The 14,014-nt window shown below is 35.2% G+C and overlaps 1 protein-coding gene across 1 annotated transcript in view; it reads right to left on the minus strand.

Moving 5' to 3' along the window:
* Nucleotides 1-512: 512 nt before the first annotated feature.
* LOC117828488 (zinc fingers and homeoboxes protein 2) overlaps nucleotides 513-14,014 on the minus strand; it is a 207,636-nt gene continuing 194,134 nt past the window's right edge. Inside the window, exon 5 of the mRNA XM_034705659.1 lies at nucleotides 513-4,014. The gene's annotated coding sequence lies outside the window, so the exon portion shown is untranslated. The remainder of the gene's footprint in view (nucleotides 4,015-14,014) is intronic.

Here is a 14,014-nt window from a genome sequence, read left to right on the forward strand (position 1 = left end):
TTTTTTTTGTCGCTTTTTGTTTTATTACAGGTGTGTATGATGATGGTGTGCGGGACCACAAAGAGAGACAGAGAGGAAAAAAAGGAGAAAGAGAGATAAAACAGAGAAAAAGGAAAGACGGATGACTAAAAGAGGATGAAGTGACAGAGCGAAGGGAGAGAGAAAGAGAGAAAAGAGATTAAATTCAGGCAGCATGATTCTGGGTTGTGATTTTTTAAACTGTCGAGTGTGTGTTGTGAGATCGTTACCGTTGAATCCTTCTGCGCTTTGCCACCGTTACACAGTTTCAACTGCTTTTTTTTGTTGTTTTTTCACATAGTTGTTTTGTTCCTTTATCGGTTTGAACAAAAAAAAGAAAAAAAAAAAAAAGAAATAAAATCCACGACAGTCACTTGGTCATACAAGCATGTTCGTCGGAACAAGAAGTGCAGATTGGCTTAAGTTTCTTTTTTTTTGTTTGTTTTTTTCCTCTGTGTGTTTTTTTTTTTTTTTTTTTTTTCTTTGCTTTTCTTCAAAAAAGGGTTCCAGACAGAGTGGCTACAATAATAATAATAATATAATAATATAATAATAGCACTTGACTTCACTTCAGCACAGTAAAAAAAAAAGGAAAAAAGGTCCAAAGGTGCTTTTTTGTGTTTTTTGTTTTTTTAAATCTGATTAGATGTGAAGCGAAGTCCCCCCTCCTCCTCCTCCTCCTCCTCCTCCTCCTCCTCCTCTTCATCCCACCCCTCCTCTCCTCTCAGCAGGGAAGTGGCGGGCGGAAGTCCAGTGCCGGTGAGATGAAGAAGAAGTGACTGAAGTATTGCCAACTGGTCCGTCTTTTTTTTTGTGTGTGTGTGTGTGTGTGTGTGTGTGTGTGTGTGTGTGTGTGTGTTCTGTTTTTCTTTTTTTTTCTGTAGTGGTTCCACTCTGGTTCAGTACAAAAAAGAGAAAGAGAGACGGAGGAAGAAATGAAATAAAAAACACACCGAGCTGGCACCGTTTGTTTTTAAAAAGTCCATCAATGAGAAAAAAAAAAGAAGGATGCAATAAAAAAAAAAAAAAAAAAAAAAAAAGAAGGAGGTTTAAAACCAAACGTTGGAGGGTTTCGGGGGGGGGGACGAGTTGCTCCAATTTTTACAAAATGTAACAAATTTTCTTTTACCGCAAAATTTTACAAATCCGTAGCAATACAGGAAAAACAAAACAAACAAACAAACAAACATATATATCCTATTTACAAGAAGAAGAAGAAGAAGAAGAAGAAGAACCCTTTTTTTAAAGTGTAGTGAGAATGCAGCAGATCCCAGCTTTGGCACTCGGCGTTGTTTGTTGCTGTTTTTTTTTTATTTCTTGTTTGTTTGTTTGTTTTAAATCCACCCTGTCCCTCTGTCCGTCCGTCCGTCTGTCTGTTCAACTGTCGGTCGGTTGACGTGTTTCTGTGTACAGTCAAGACTGCTGCTGCAGGCACACATTCAGTGCTCCGGTTCACCCTCCTCCTCCTCCTCCTCCTCCTCTTCCTCCTCCTCCTCCTTGTCCTCAGGTCACACACAACATCACCTCCACCACAAACATCCGTCCATCAGAGTTCACAACCTGTTAATCCCCCCCTTCACTGCACTGCCGCTCCGCCGCCTTCAGAGGGGCTTAAAGGGAAAGTTCAGGGTTCGGGTCCTGAGGTGAAGTCTGGATCACAGAGAGTTCTGAGGAACGTTCTTTTTAAGGGACTTTTAAAAAATACAATCATCTGACTATCGGCTTCTTTCTGACCTCGAATCAACGTAAAGAAATCATCCTCTTAAAGAGACGTTACCGAGACCTCAACCCTTAAATCAAACTTTTTATTTCAGCTGCCCTAAAAAAATCTGTTGTTTCTCTCCAGAATGAGTGGGTCTTTTATTTTGAAATCAGAGCAGAATTTGATATGTTTAATTAATGTGTAGTATAAAGGCAACTGTTTTTCTTTATCTAAGGTTTGACTGCTTTTTCAAAATTCTGACTTTAAGGTTTGAATTCTGAGGCGGCAGAAAAAAATCTGAATTCTGACTTTAATTTGAGTATTTTTAAAAAACAGAAACAGAAAATTTGCAAAAGAAAAAAAACAAGGCCAGATCTCAGGTAAAACAAGTATTTCTGTGGCACTAATTGTCAAAGATTACAGCCACTGAAAGATTTTCTTTTTCTTTTTCTGAGGATAGAATTCTTTATCCTCCACAAATTCTGAAATTAAAGTCAGAATTCTGATTTTTATCTCAAAATTCTGACTTTATTCCCAGAATTCTGAGAAAAAAGTTCCAACTCTGATGTCAGAATTTCGCCTTTGATGTCAGAATTCTGTGTCTGATGTCAGAATTATGATGTCAGAATTATGATGTCAGAATTATGATGTCAGAATTATGATGTCAGAATTATGATGTCAGAATTATGATGTCAGAATTATGATGTCAGAATTATGATGTCAGAATTATGATGTGAGAATTCCACCTTTGATGTCAGAATTCCGCCTATGATGTCAGAATTATGATGTCAGAATTCCGCCTTTGATGTCAGAATTATGATGTCAGAATTCCGCCTTTGATGTCAGAATTCCACCTTTGATGTCAGAATTATGATGTCAGAATTCCACCTTTGATGTCAGAATTCCCTCCTTGATCTCTCAATTCTGTCTTTCTTTTTTCAAAGTTCAGACATGAGAGTCAGCTCTTAAACAAACACCCCGTCAAAATAAGAGCTTTCCACCAAATACAGGGAAAACATAATTTCTCCGTCAGTTTTTTCTCAGGTTTGGACATTAAGGTGAACTTTTTTGTCCGCTTGGTGCAACAACTTAAGTTTTAAACTAACCAGTCCCAACACATGGTTTAGTGTGGACTTTACACCCTTACTTAGAAGATGACTCATACAGAGCTGGTGCAACAGGCCCCAGGGACTAAAGTCAGAATTAAAAAAAAAGTAAAAAATGTTTTCAATCTAAATTACAAAAAAAAAAAATCTGAATTTTTAAAAAAAGAAAAATATCTGAATTCTAAATGTTTTCAGTTGCCCTCATCCATAATTAAAACACATCAAAACATGAAAAACATGTAAAAATAAATGCTGGAAATATTAAATTTGTTTCATTTTAAGCCTAAAGTAGCTTAAGCCTTTAGCTTAAAATCTTTTCAGACTTTTGGACACGTTTTCTGTCCATTATATAAAAAGTGAATAAGAACAGTGAGATGGGAGCTTCCTTTAAAGGGGAGGTGTAAGAACCAACCCTAATGTTTAATAAATGCATTAAAAACAGGACCTTATCCCGTTCTTTCAGAAGAAGTTCAAGGGTTATTAATATGTTGTGATTTTTAATCTCTTAAAGGATGTTTGAGGATTTAAAGGAGCTGTTCCTACTGGAAGAGAATCTGGATTTCAGCTCAAACGGATGCTGCAGCGCTTCGAGCAGCTGTTGAGGACTCTCTCGCACCTTTGATCACTAACTCTGATTGTTTACGGCATTTTAGAAATCTGCTACAAGCTGCCTCTCTGATAGTGTTTGTGTTCTGAGCCTCGTCTCTGCAAACACGAGGTGAAGATGTTCTCTGGTATTGTTATACTTTTGTGAAACCAAAATGAAAAGAGGATAAAAGGAAGGAGAAATAGGGAGGGAAATTTCAATTATCTTCACAGATCGTGACCCTGAATTTCTCCCTGCACTCTCCTGATTTTAATTTGGGAGCCGCGGTCTTATTTAAACTCATCTCTTTTTTTTTGTCGTGAACCTCACATCTGTGGAGGGGTCGCTTCGGGTCGGGACTCTGACGAGATTACAGGACGGACGGGGGGATGTTGTGCGTGATCTGGGCTGCGACAATCAAGAGATAAAAAAATCGGTAAAAAAATGAGAAAAAAATGAAAAAAAACAAAGAAAAAATACAATATCTGATCATTAAAAAAAATCTTCTTTTTGTTGCTCCATTCTGCGTCCACCTCGTTTTTTCTCTCCTCCTGTATGTTTCCAGCAGCGGGGGCGGCGATGGCGGCAAATCCTATTCGCACCTGAAGTAGACAGAAGGGAGGGGGGAAAGTATTAAAACCTGTCAAATGTTTTTAGCACAAGAGAAATGTCAGTTTCACAAGAACTCAGATCATTCCCACATTATATAAAAAAACAAAAAGAGAGAGAGAGAGAGAGAAAGGGATTAAATGCAATCGTTGTGCCAGGAGCCGGCGCTCCCGGTCGCTTGGTGCTGCTGGGAACTGGGACACGTTGTGAAATAACGTCGACAGACCTGACCGGCCGGCGCTCTCTCTCCTAATCCGTGTAAGTGTGTTAAAGTTGTGTTTGTGTGGGAGTGATTTAACCAGGCCGTGGCTGTGATTATTCCAAACAGGACAATGGACAGTAACACACACACAGATGGACTCGCTTTGTTACAAACAAACAAACTACTGTTAATTCTTAAACAGTGTCCTTAAAGGGACCCAAACTTTAAACGGACGCGGGCCAACACTCGTGGTTTCTCCACATTCAGAAAGAGGTCTTACAGTACTGCTTTAATAAAGCGGTCTAATCAACTCTTAACGAGGTGTCCACTGATTGGTTCAAGATCTGGATCAAACGTACAAACTCTAACAACGAAAACTTAATTAAAAAACTTTACAAATAAACTCCATAAAAAGATTCATGACATGAAAGCCCCTGAGAAGTGACGCCTGCCTGCATTATAGCTCATAAGCTCCGCCTCCTCCATATTAACAGATGGGACATGGGTCAAACTTTAAAAATGAAAACACACAACAAATAAATGTTTCTTCAACATGCTACCTGTCTTTATAGTCATCTCTTATCATGCAGATTTATTGACTTTAAAGCTCCTGTGAGGAACTTTCCATCTGTGTCAATATAAAAAGATCTGTATCTTCAGCTGCTGGGCTTGCACCTCCCTCCTAACACCGGTTTCAGGTCTTATAGTCTCTTAACGAGGTGTCCACTGATTGGTTCAAGCTCTGAATTAAACGTATGAACTCTAACAACGCAAACTAAATTAAAAAACCTTACAAGTAGACTGTATAAAAAGATTCATGACATGAAAACTCCTGAGAAGTGAAGCTAAAACATTGAGAGCTCCTTCTACAGACTGCCTGCATTACAGCTCATAAGCTCCGCCTCCTCAGTATTAACAGATGGGACATGGGTCAAACTTTAAAATCAAAACACACCTCGAAAAAATGTCTCTCAAACATGGTTCCTGTCTTTATAGCTAGCTTCGATCATGCAGATTTATATCCAAGTGTCCATTTTTCCACAAAATGTAGGTTTAATTCGTAATTTGATCTTACAACATCACCCACACTCTTGACTTTAAAGCTCCTGTGAGGAACTTTCCATCTGTGTCATAATAAAAAGATCTGTTTCTTCAGCTGCTGGGCTTGCACCTCCCTCCTAACACCACTTTCAGGTCTTATAGTCTCTTAACGAGGTGTCCACTGATTGGTTCAAGCTCTGGATCAAACGTACAAACACTAACAACGGACACTAAAATATAAAACACTAAAAATAAACTGCATAAAAAGATTAATAACATGAAAACTCCTGAAAAGTGAAGCCAAAACATTTACAGCTCCTTCTACAGACTGCCTGCATTATAGCTCATAAGCTCCGCCTCCTCCATATTAACAGATGGGACATGGGTTAAACTTTAAAAATCAAAACACACAACAAATAAATATTTCTCAACATGGTTCCTGTCTTTATAGTCATCTCTTATCATGCAGATTTATTGACTTTAAAGCTCCTGTGAGGAACTTTCTGTCTGCACCAATATAAAAAGATCTGTATCTTCAGCTGCTGGGTTTGCACCTACCTCCTAACACCGGTTTCAGGTCTAATCGTCTCTTAACGAGGTGTCCACTGATTGGCTTAAGCTCCGGATCAAATGTACAAACTCTAATAACGCACACTAAATTAAAAAACCTTGCAAATAAACTCCATAAAAAGATTAATGAAATGAAAGCCCCTGAGAAGTGAAGCCTGCCTGCATTATAGCTCATAAGCTCCGCCTCCTCCATATTAACAGATGGGACATGGGTCAAACTTTAAAATCAAATCACACAACAAATGAATGTTTCTTCAACATGGTTTCTGTCTTTATTGACTTTAAAGCTCCTGTGAGGAACTTTTTGTCTGTGTCGATATAAAAAAGATCTGTATCTTCAGCTGCTGGGCTTGCACCTACCTCCTAACACCGGTTTCAGGTCTAATCGTCTCTTAACGAGGTGTCCACTGATTGGTTCAAGCTCCGGATCAAACGTACAAACACTAACAACGGACACTAAAATATAAAACACTAAAAATAAACTGCATAAAAAGATTAATAACATGAAAACTCCTGAAAAGTGAAGCCAAAACATTTACAGCTCCTTCTACAGACTGCCTGCATTATAGCTCATAAGCTCCGCCTCCTCCATATTAACAGATGGGACATGGGTTAAACTTTAAAATGAAAACACACAACAAATAAATGTTTCTCAAACATGGTGCCTGTCTTTATAGCTAGCTTCGATCATGCAGATTTATATCCAAGTGTCCATTTTTCCACAAAATGTAGGTTTAATTCGTAATTTGATCTTCTAACATCACCCACACTCTTGACTTTAAAGCTCCTGTGAGGAACTTTCCATCTGTGTCAATATAAAGAGATCTGTATCTTCAGCTGCTGGGCTTGCACTTACCTCCTAACACCACTTTCAGGTCTTAAAGTCTCTTAACAAGGTGTCCACTGATAGGTTCAAGCTCTGAATTAAACGTATGAACTCTAAGTAACGGACACTAAATTAAAAAATCTTACAAGTAGACTGTATAAAAAGATTAATGACATGAAAACTCCTGAAAAGTGAAGCCAAAACATTTAGAGCTCCATCTACTGACTGCCTGCATTATAGCTCATAAGCTCCGCCTCCTCCATATTAACAGATGGGACATGGGTCAAACTTTAAAATGAAAACACACCTCAAAAAAATGTCTCTCAAACATTGTTCCTGTCTTTATAGCTAGCTTCGATCATGCAGATTTATATCCCAGTGTCCATTTTTCCACAAAATGTCGGTTTAATTCGTAATTTGATCTTATATCGTCACCCACACTCTTGACTTTAAAGCTCCTGTGAGGAACTTTCCATCTGTGTCAATATATAGAGATCTGTATCTTCAGCTGCTGGGTTTGCACCTACCTCCGAAAAAATGGTTTCAGGTCTAATCGTCTCTTAACGAGGTGTTCACTGATTGGTTCAAGCTCTGGATCAAACGTACAAACACTAACAACGGACACTAAAATATAAAACACTAAAAGTAGACTGTATAAAAAGATTCATGACATGAAAACTCCTGAAAAGTGAAGCCAAAACATTTACAGCTCCTTCTACAGACTGCCTGCATTATAGCTCATAAGCTCCGCCTCCTCCATATTAACAGATGGGACATGGGTCAAACTTTAAAATGAAAACACACAACAAATAAATGTTTCTTCAACATGGTTCCTGTCTTTATAGCTAGCTTCGATCATGCAGATTTATATCCAAGTGTCCATTTTTCCACAAAATGTAGGTTTAATTCGTAATTTGATCTTCTAACATCACCCACACTCTTGACTTTAAAGCTCCTGTGAGGAACTTTCTGTCTGCACCAATATAAAAAGATCTGTATCTTCAGCTGCTGGGTTTGCACCAACCTCCTAACCCCAGTTTCAGGTCTAATCGTCTCTTAACGAGGTGTCCACTGATTGGCTCAAGCTCTGGATCAAACGTACAAACACTAACAACGGACACTAAAATATAAAACACCAAAAATAGACTGTATAAAAAGATTCATGACATGAAAACTCCTGAAAAGTGAAGCCAAAACATTTACAGCTCCATCTACAGACTGCCTGCATTATAGCTCATAAGCTCCACCTCCTCCATATAAACAGATTGGACATGGGTTAAACTTGAAAATCAAATCGCACAACTAATAAATGTTTCTTCAACATGGTTCCTGTCTTTATAGTAATCTCTTATCATGCTGATTTATATCCAAGTGTCCATTTTACTAAAAAGTTTAGGTTTAATTCATAATTTGATCTTCTAACATCACCCACACTCTTGACTTTAAAGCTCCTGTGAGGAACTTTTTGTCTGTGTCATAATGAAAAGATCTATTTCTTCAGCTGCTGGGCTTGCACTTAACTCCTAACACCACTTTCAGGTCTAATCGTCTCTTAACGAGGTGTTCACTGATTGGCTCAAGCTCCGGATCAAACGTACAAACACTAACAACGGACACTAAAATATAAAACACTAAAAATAGACTGTATAAAAAGATTCATGACATGAAAACTCCTGAAAAGTGAAGCCAAAACATTTACAGCTCCTTCTACAGACTGCCTGCATTATACCTCATAAGCTCCGCCTCCTCCATATTAACAGATGGGACATGGGTTAAACTTTAAAATCAAATCACGCAACAAATAAATGTTTCTTCAACATGGTTCCTGTCTTTATAGTCATCTCTTATCATGCAGATTTATATCCAAGTGTCCATTTTACTAATAAGTTTAGGATTCATTCGTAATTTGATCTTCTAACATCACCCACACTCTTGACTTTAAAGCTCCTGTGAGGAACTTTCCGTCTGTGTCAATATAAAAAGATCTGTATCTTCAGCTGCTGGGTTTGCACCTCCCTCCTAACATTGGTTTCAGGTCTAATCATCTCTTAACGAGGTGTTCACTGATTGGTTCAAGCTCTGAATTAAACGTATGAACTCTAACAACGCAAACTAAATTAAAAAACCTTACAAGTAGACTGTATAAAAAGATTCATGACATGAAAACTCCTGAGAAGTGAAGCTAAAACATTTACAGCTCCTTCTACAGACTGCCTGCATTATAGCTCATAAGCTCCGCCTCCTCCATATTAACAGATGGGACATGGGTTAAACTTTAAAATCAAATCGCACAACTAATAAATGTTTCTTAAACATGGTTCCTGTCTTTATTGTCATCTCTTATCATGCTGATTTATATCCAAGTGTCCATTTTACTAATAAGTTTAGGTTTAATTCATAATTTGATCAAATAACATCACCCACACTCTTGACTTTAAAGCTCCTGTGAGGAACTTTCCATCTGCGCCAATATAAATAGATCTGTTTCTTCAGCTGCTGGGCTTGCACCTACCTCCTAACCCCGGTTTCAGACATTAAATATTAAAATATAGAAATCATCAGTCTTGTTGCTTATGGTCTTGTTTTCTTTTGTAGGTCATGAAGAGGAATCAGCATCAATTTCAGTCCTTAATAAAACACAAGAAACTGAAAGGGACTTTAAATTGTATTAAGTTCTTCTTCTGGTTAAATAAAGGTTTATATAAAATAAAGAACTTGTAAAATAAAAGTCTTTGCAAAGGGGGTCCTTGGCCAGAAGCTAATGCTGTTTGGGGGGCCTTGGCATGGTAAAGTTTAGGAACCTCTAGCCTAGACCACTTAAACCTCACAAACAAATCAGTGCTGTCAGCTGAAAACCTACAGCACCAAAGTGTTTGTAATCTAATCTATCTTTCCTCCTGAGTTCCTCCAGTCAGAGTTTCATCGCCGTCGGTCTTCAGGTTATCAAAGACTTCTCTGTGATCCGTCTGACGCTCTCTTTCCTCTGAACTCTCAGTTAATATTTTGAAACTCAACACTGATGAAATCATCGGCTCTGTTGTGAGGACAGAAAAAAAAACCATTTGTGTTCAGCTGGACGAGCTGTGAGCAGCTGTTCCATCAGCTGTACAGTCAGACTCTGTTACGCAACAGCTGACGGTCCAATATGGCCGACAGAGGGGGCGCGACTTCATCCTCACATACACAAACAACTGCTACCGGATGAAGCTCCAACACGGAGCTGCAGGAACAACTTCACAGATTTCCTTATGAAGTAAAAAAAAACAAAACACATTTGGACTTTTTGATTTGTGATTCAGAGACAGGTTTCTTCTTCTGCAGGAATCTGTCCAGGTGTTGGTGTGATATACACATTGCATAAAGCTTCACTGGGTGTTTCATCATGTGAGTCCAAGCTCAGTTTAAAGGCCAGATCTTAAAGCTCCTGTGAGGAACTTTAGATGTGGCGCCCCCTGTGGACAAAGTCAACCTCACATGTCTTTGCAGATCGCCTCCTGGTCGTATTTAGATAGCGCTCCTGATAGAAACCTCATCCTGCTGTCTTCACAAAGTCAAATGAAATAAACTCAAGACTCACTCCATGATGGGCGGGATGAGCAAATCACTAAACTTTGGAGTCCTCCAACAAACAAACTGAAGAAAGCTGAGAGAAACATCCTTCTCTGAGAAATTCTGAAAGTGTTTTTGTGTTAATAATAGGAAACAATCATTTCTAATGAGGAGCTTTCCAGCCGTCATTGTTATCCAGACACATTACGACAGAGCATTAGGGCCGTGCTAAAGGAGGGAAAGAAGGGATTATGAGAATTAAGTTGTAAATTTAAAACAAAGAAGTCGTAAATTTATGAGAAATGAACAGTCATAATTTTAGCCTGTTTGGTATTTGCAGAGGGAGATCAGAGGAGCAGCCAGCTGCCGGCAATAAAACGAGGAACATGGAGAAACTTTGTGAATTAAAGACTTAAATTTCATATTTAAGTCATCTTAATCTTTCAGCACATCAGAACAACATCGCCAGAAAAATTTGGATTCTGAATCCATCATGTAAAAATAACGATTCCAAGAGGAGCGGGTTCAGAGCAGACTGTGCAGGCTCGTTATTTCAGTTTATATATAAATGGATCACTGCCTGTTATTACAAATTCTTTCTCTTAAAATAACTTTATTTTTGTCAATCTGCAATTTTAATCTTGTAAATTTACAACATTGATTTTGTACATTTTACAAGTCAAATCTTGTAAACTTTACAACTTTAATCTTTAACCTTGCATCTTGACAACTTTGATTAACGACTTTAATCTTGTTAATTTAAGACTTTGATTTTGTACATTTTACAAATGTAATCTTGTAATTTTTACAACTTTGGTCTTGTAAACTTTAAAACTTTTATGCTGTTCATGTACAATTTCACCTTGTAAATCTAGGCCTTTGATCTTGTATTTTTACAATTTTTATGTTGTTAATATACAACTTTAATCTTGTAAATTAAAGATTGTCATCTTGTCCTTTGACATATTTAATCTTGTAAATTTTACATTTTTAATCTTGTACAGTTTTGACCTTTATGCTGCTATTGTACAGCTTTGATTTTGAGAATTTATGACTTTAATCTTTTACATTTTACAAATATAATCTCTTCAATTGATTTCTTTCATCTTGTCAACTTTACAACTTTTAGGCTGTTACTGTAAAACTTTAATCTTGTAAATCAAAGACTTTCATCTTGTCCTTTTTACGTCTTTAATCTTGTAAAGTTTTCAACTTTCATGCTGTTAATGTACAATTTTAATCTTGTACATTCACAAATTTAATTTTGTACATTTTACAAATTTAAACTTGTAAATGTTTGTCCTTAATCTTGAAAATTTAAGACTCAACTTGGTATATTTTACACATTCAACTTAGTTAATTTACGACTTTAATCTTGTAAAAGTATGGCCTTAATTTTGTAATTTAAGACTTTGATTTTTTATACATTTTACAAATGTAATCTTGTAATTTTTACAACTTTAGTCTTGTAAACTTTACAACTTTTATGCTGTTCATGTACAATTTCACCTTGTAAATCTAGGCCTTTGATCTTGTATTTTTACAATTTTTATGTTGTTAATATACAACTTTAATCTTGTAAATTAAAGATTTTCATCTTGTCCTTTGACATAGTTAATCTTGTAAATTTTACATTTTTAATCTTGTACAGTTTTGACCTTTATGCTGCTATTGTACAGCTTTGATTTTGAGAATTTATGACTTTAATCTTTTACATTTTACAAATATAATCTCTTCAATTGATTTCTTTCATCTTGTAAACTTTACAACTTTTAGGCTGTTACTGTAAAACTTTAATCTTGTAAATCAAAGACTTTCATCTTGTCCTTTTTACGTCTTTAATCTTGTAAAGTTTTCAACTTTCATGCTGTTAATGTAGAATTTTAATCTTGTACATTCACAAATTTAATTTTGTACATTTTACAAATTTAAACTTGTAAATGTTTGTCCTTAATCTTGAAAATTTAAGACTTAACTTGGTATATTTTACACATTCAACCTAGTTAATTTACGACTTTAATCTTGTAAATGTATGGCCTTAATTTTGTAATTTAAGACTTTGATTTTGTACATTTTACAAATGTAATCTTGTAATTTTTACAACTTTAGTCTTGTAAACTTTACAACTTTTATGCTGTTCATGTACAATTTCACCTTGTAAATCTAGGCCTTTGATCTTGTATTTTTACAATTTTTATGTTGTTAATATACAACTTTAATCTTGTAAATTAAAGATTGTCATCTTGTCCTTTGACATATTTAATCTTGAAAATTAAAGATTGTCATCTTGTCCTTTGACATATTTAATCTTGTAAATTAAAGATTTTTAATCTTGTACAGTTTTGACCTTAATGCTGCTATTGTACAGCTTTGATTTTGAGAATTTATGACTTTAATCTTTTACATTTTACAAATATAATCTCTTCAATTGATTTCTTTCATCTTGTCAACTTTACAACTTTTAGGCTGTTACTGTAAAACTTTAATCTTGTAAATCAAAGACTTCCCTCTTGTCCTTTTTACGTCTTTAATCTTGTAAAGTTTTCAACTTTCATGCTGTTAATGTACAATATAATCTTGTACATTCACAAATTTAATTTTGTACATTTTACAAATTTAAACTTGTAAATGTTTGTCCTTAATCTTGAAAATTTAAGACTTAACTTGGTATATTTTACACATTCAACCTAGTTAATTTACGACTTTAATCTTGTAAATGTATGGCCTTAATTTTGTAATTTAAGACTTTGATTTTGTACATTTTACAAATGTAATCTTGTAATTTTTACAACATTAGTCTTGTAAACTTTACAACTTTTATGCTGTTCATGTACAATTTCACCTTGTATATCTAGGCCTTTGATCTTGTATTTTTACAATTTTTATGTTTTTAATATACAACTTTAATCTTGTAAATTAAAGATTTTCATCTTGTCCTTTGACATATTTAATCTTGTAAGTTTTACATTTTTAATCTTGTAAAATTTTTTACCTTTGTGCTGTTATTGTACAACTTTGATTTTGAGAAGTTATGACTTCAATCTTTTACATTTTACAAATTTAATCTCTTCAATTTCTGTCTTTTATCTTGTAAACTTTACAACTTTTAGGCTATTAATGTACAACTTTAATCTTGTCCTTTTTACGTATTTAATCTTGTACATTTTTAATTTTTAATCTTTTATGCTGTTATTGTATAACTTGGATTTTGAGAAGTTATGACTTTAATCTTTTACATTTTACAAATTTAATCTCTTCAATTTCTGTCTTTTATCTTGTAAACTTTACAACTTTTAGGCTGTTACTGTAAAACTTGAATCCCTTCCTTTTTACGTATTTAATCTTGTAAATTTTTAATGATTTGAATCTTGTAAAGTTTTCGACTTTTATGCTGTTATTGTATAACTTTGATTTACAAATATAATCTTGTAAATGTTACGTCTTTAATCTTGTAAATTTTACATCCGTAATCTTAAAAATTGAAGACTTAATTTAGTTTATTTTACGTATTCAATCTTGTTAATTTAACGACTTTAATCTTGTCAATGTATGGCCTTGATTTTGTAAATTTAAGACTTTGATTGAGCACATTTAACACATTTAATCTTGTAATTTTTATGTCTTTAATCATGTAAATTTTACAACTTTTATCTTGTTGATTTATAACTTTAGTCTCATAAATAAACATCTCTCTTTGCATGAATTGAAAACTTTTGTTGTCGTAAATGTTTGACTCTTTCTGATTTATTCACGTCTGTTTCTCATATTATTACAGCTTTGTTCTTGAAATCTCACATTTCTTAAT

The sequence above is a fragment of the Notolabrus celidotus genome, chromosome 16 (genome assembly GCF_009762535.1).
Source record: "Notolabrus celidotus isolate fNotCel1 chromosome 16, fNotCel1.pri, whole genome shotgun sequence".
Classification (NCBI taxonomy): domain Eukaryota; kingdom Metazoa; phylum Chordata; class Actinopteri; order Labriformes; family Labridae; genus Notolabrus; species Notolabrus celidotus.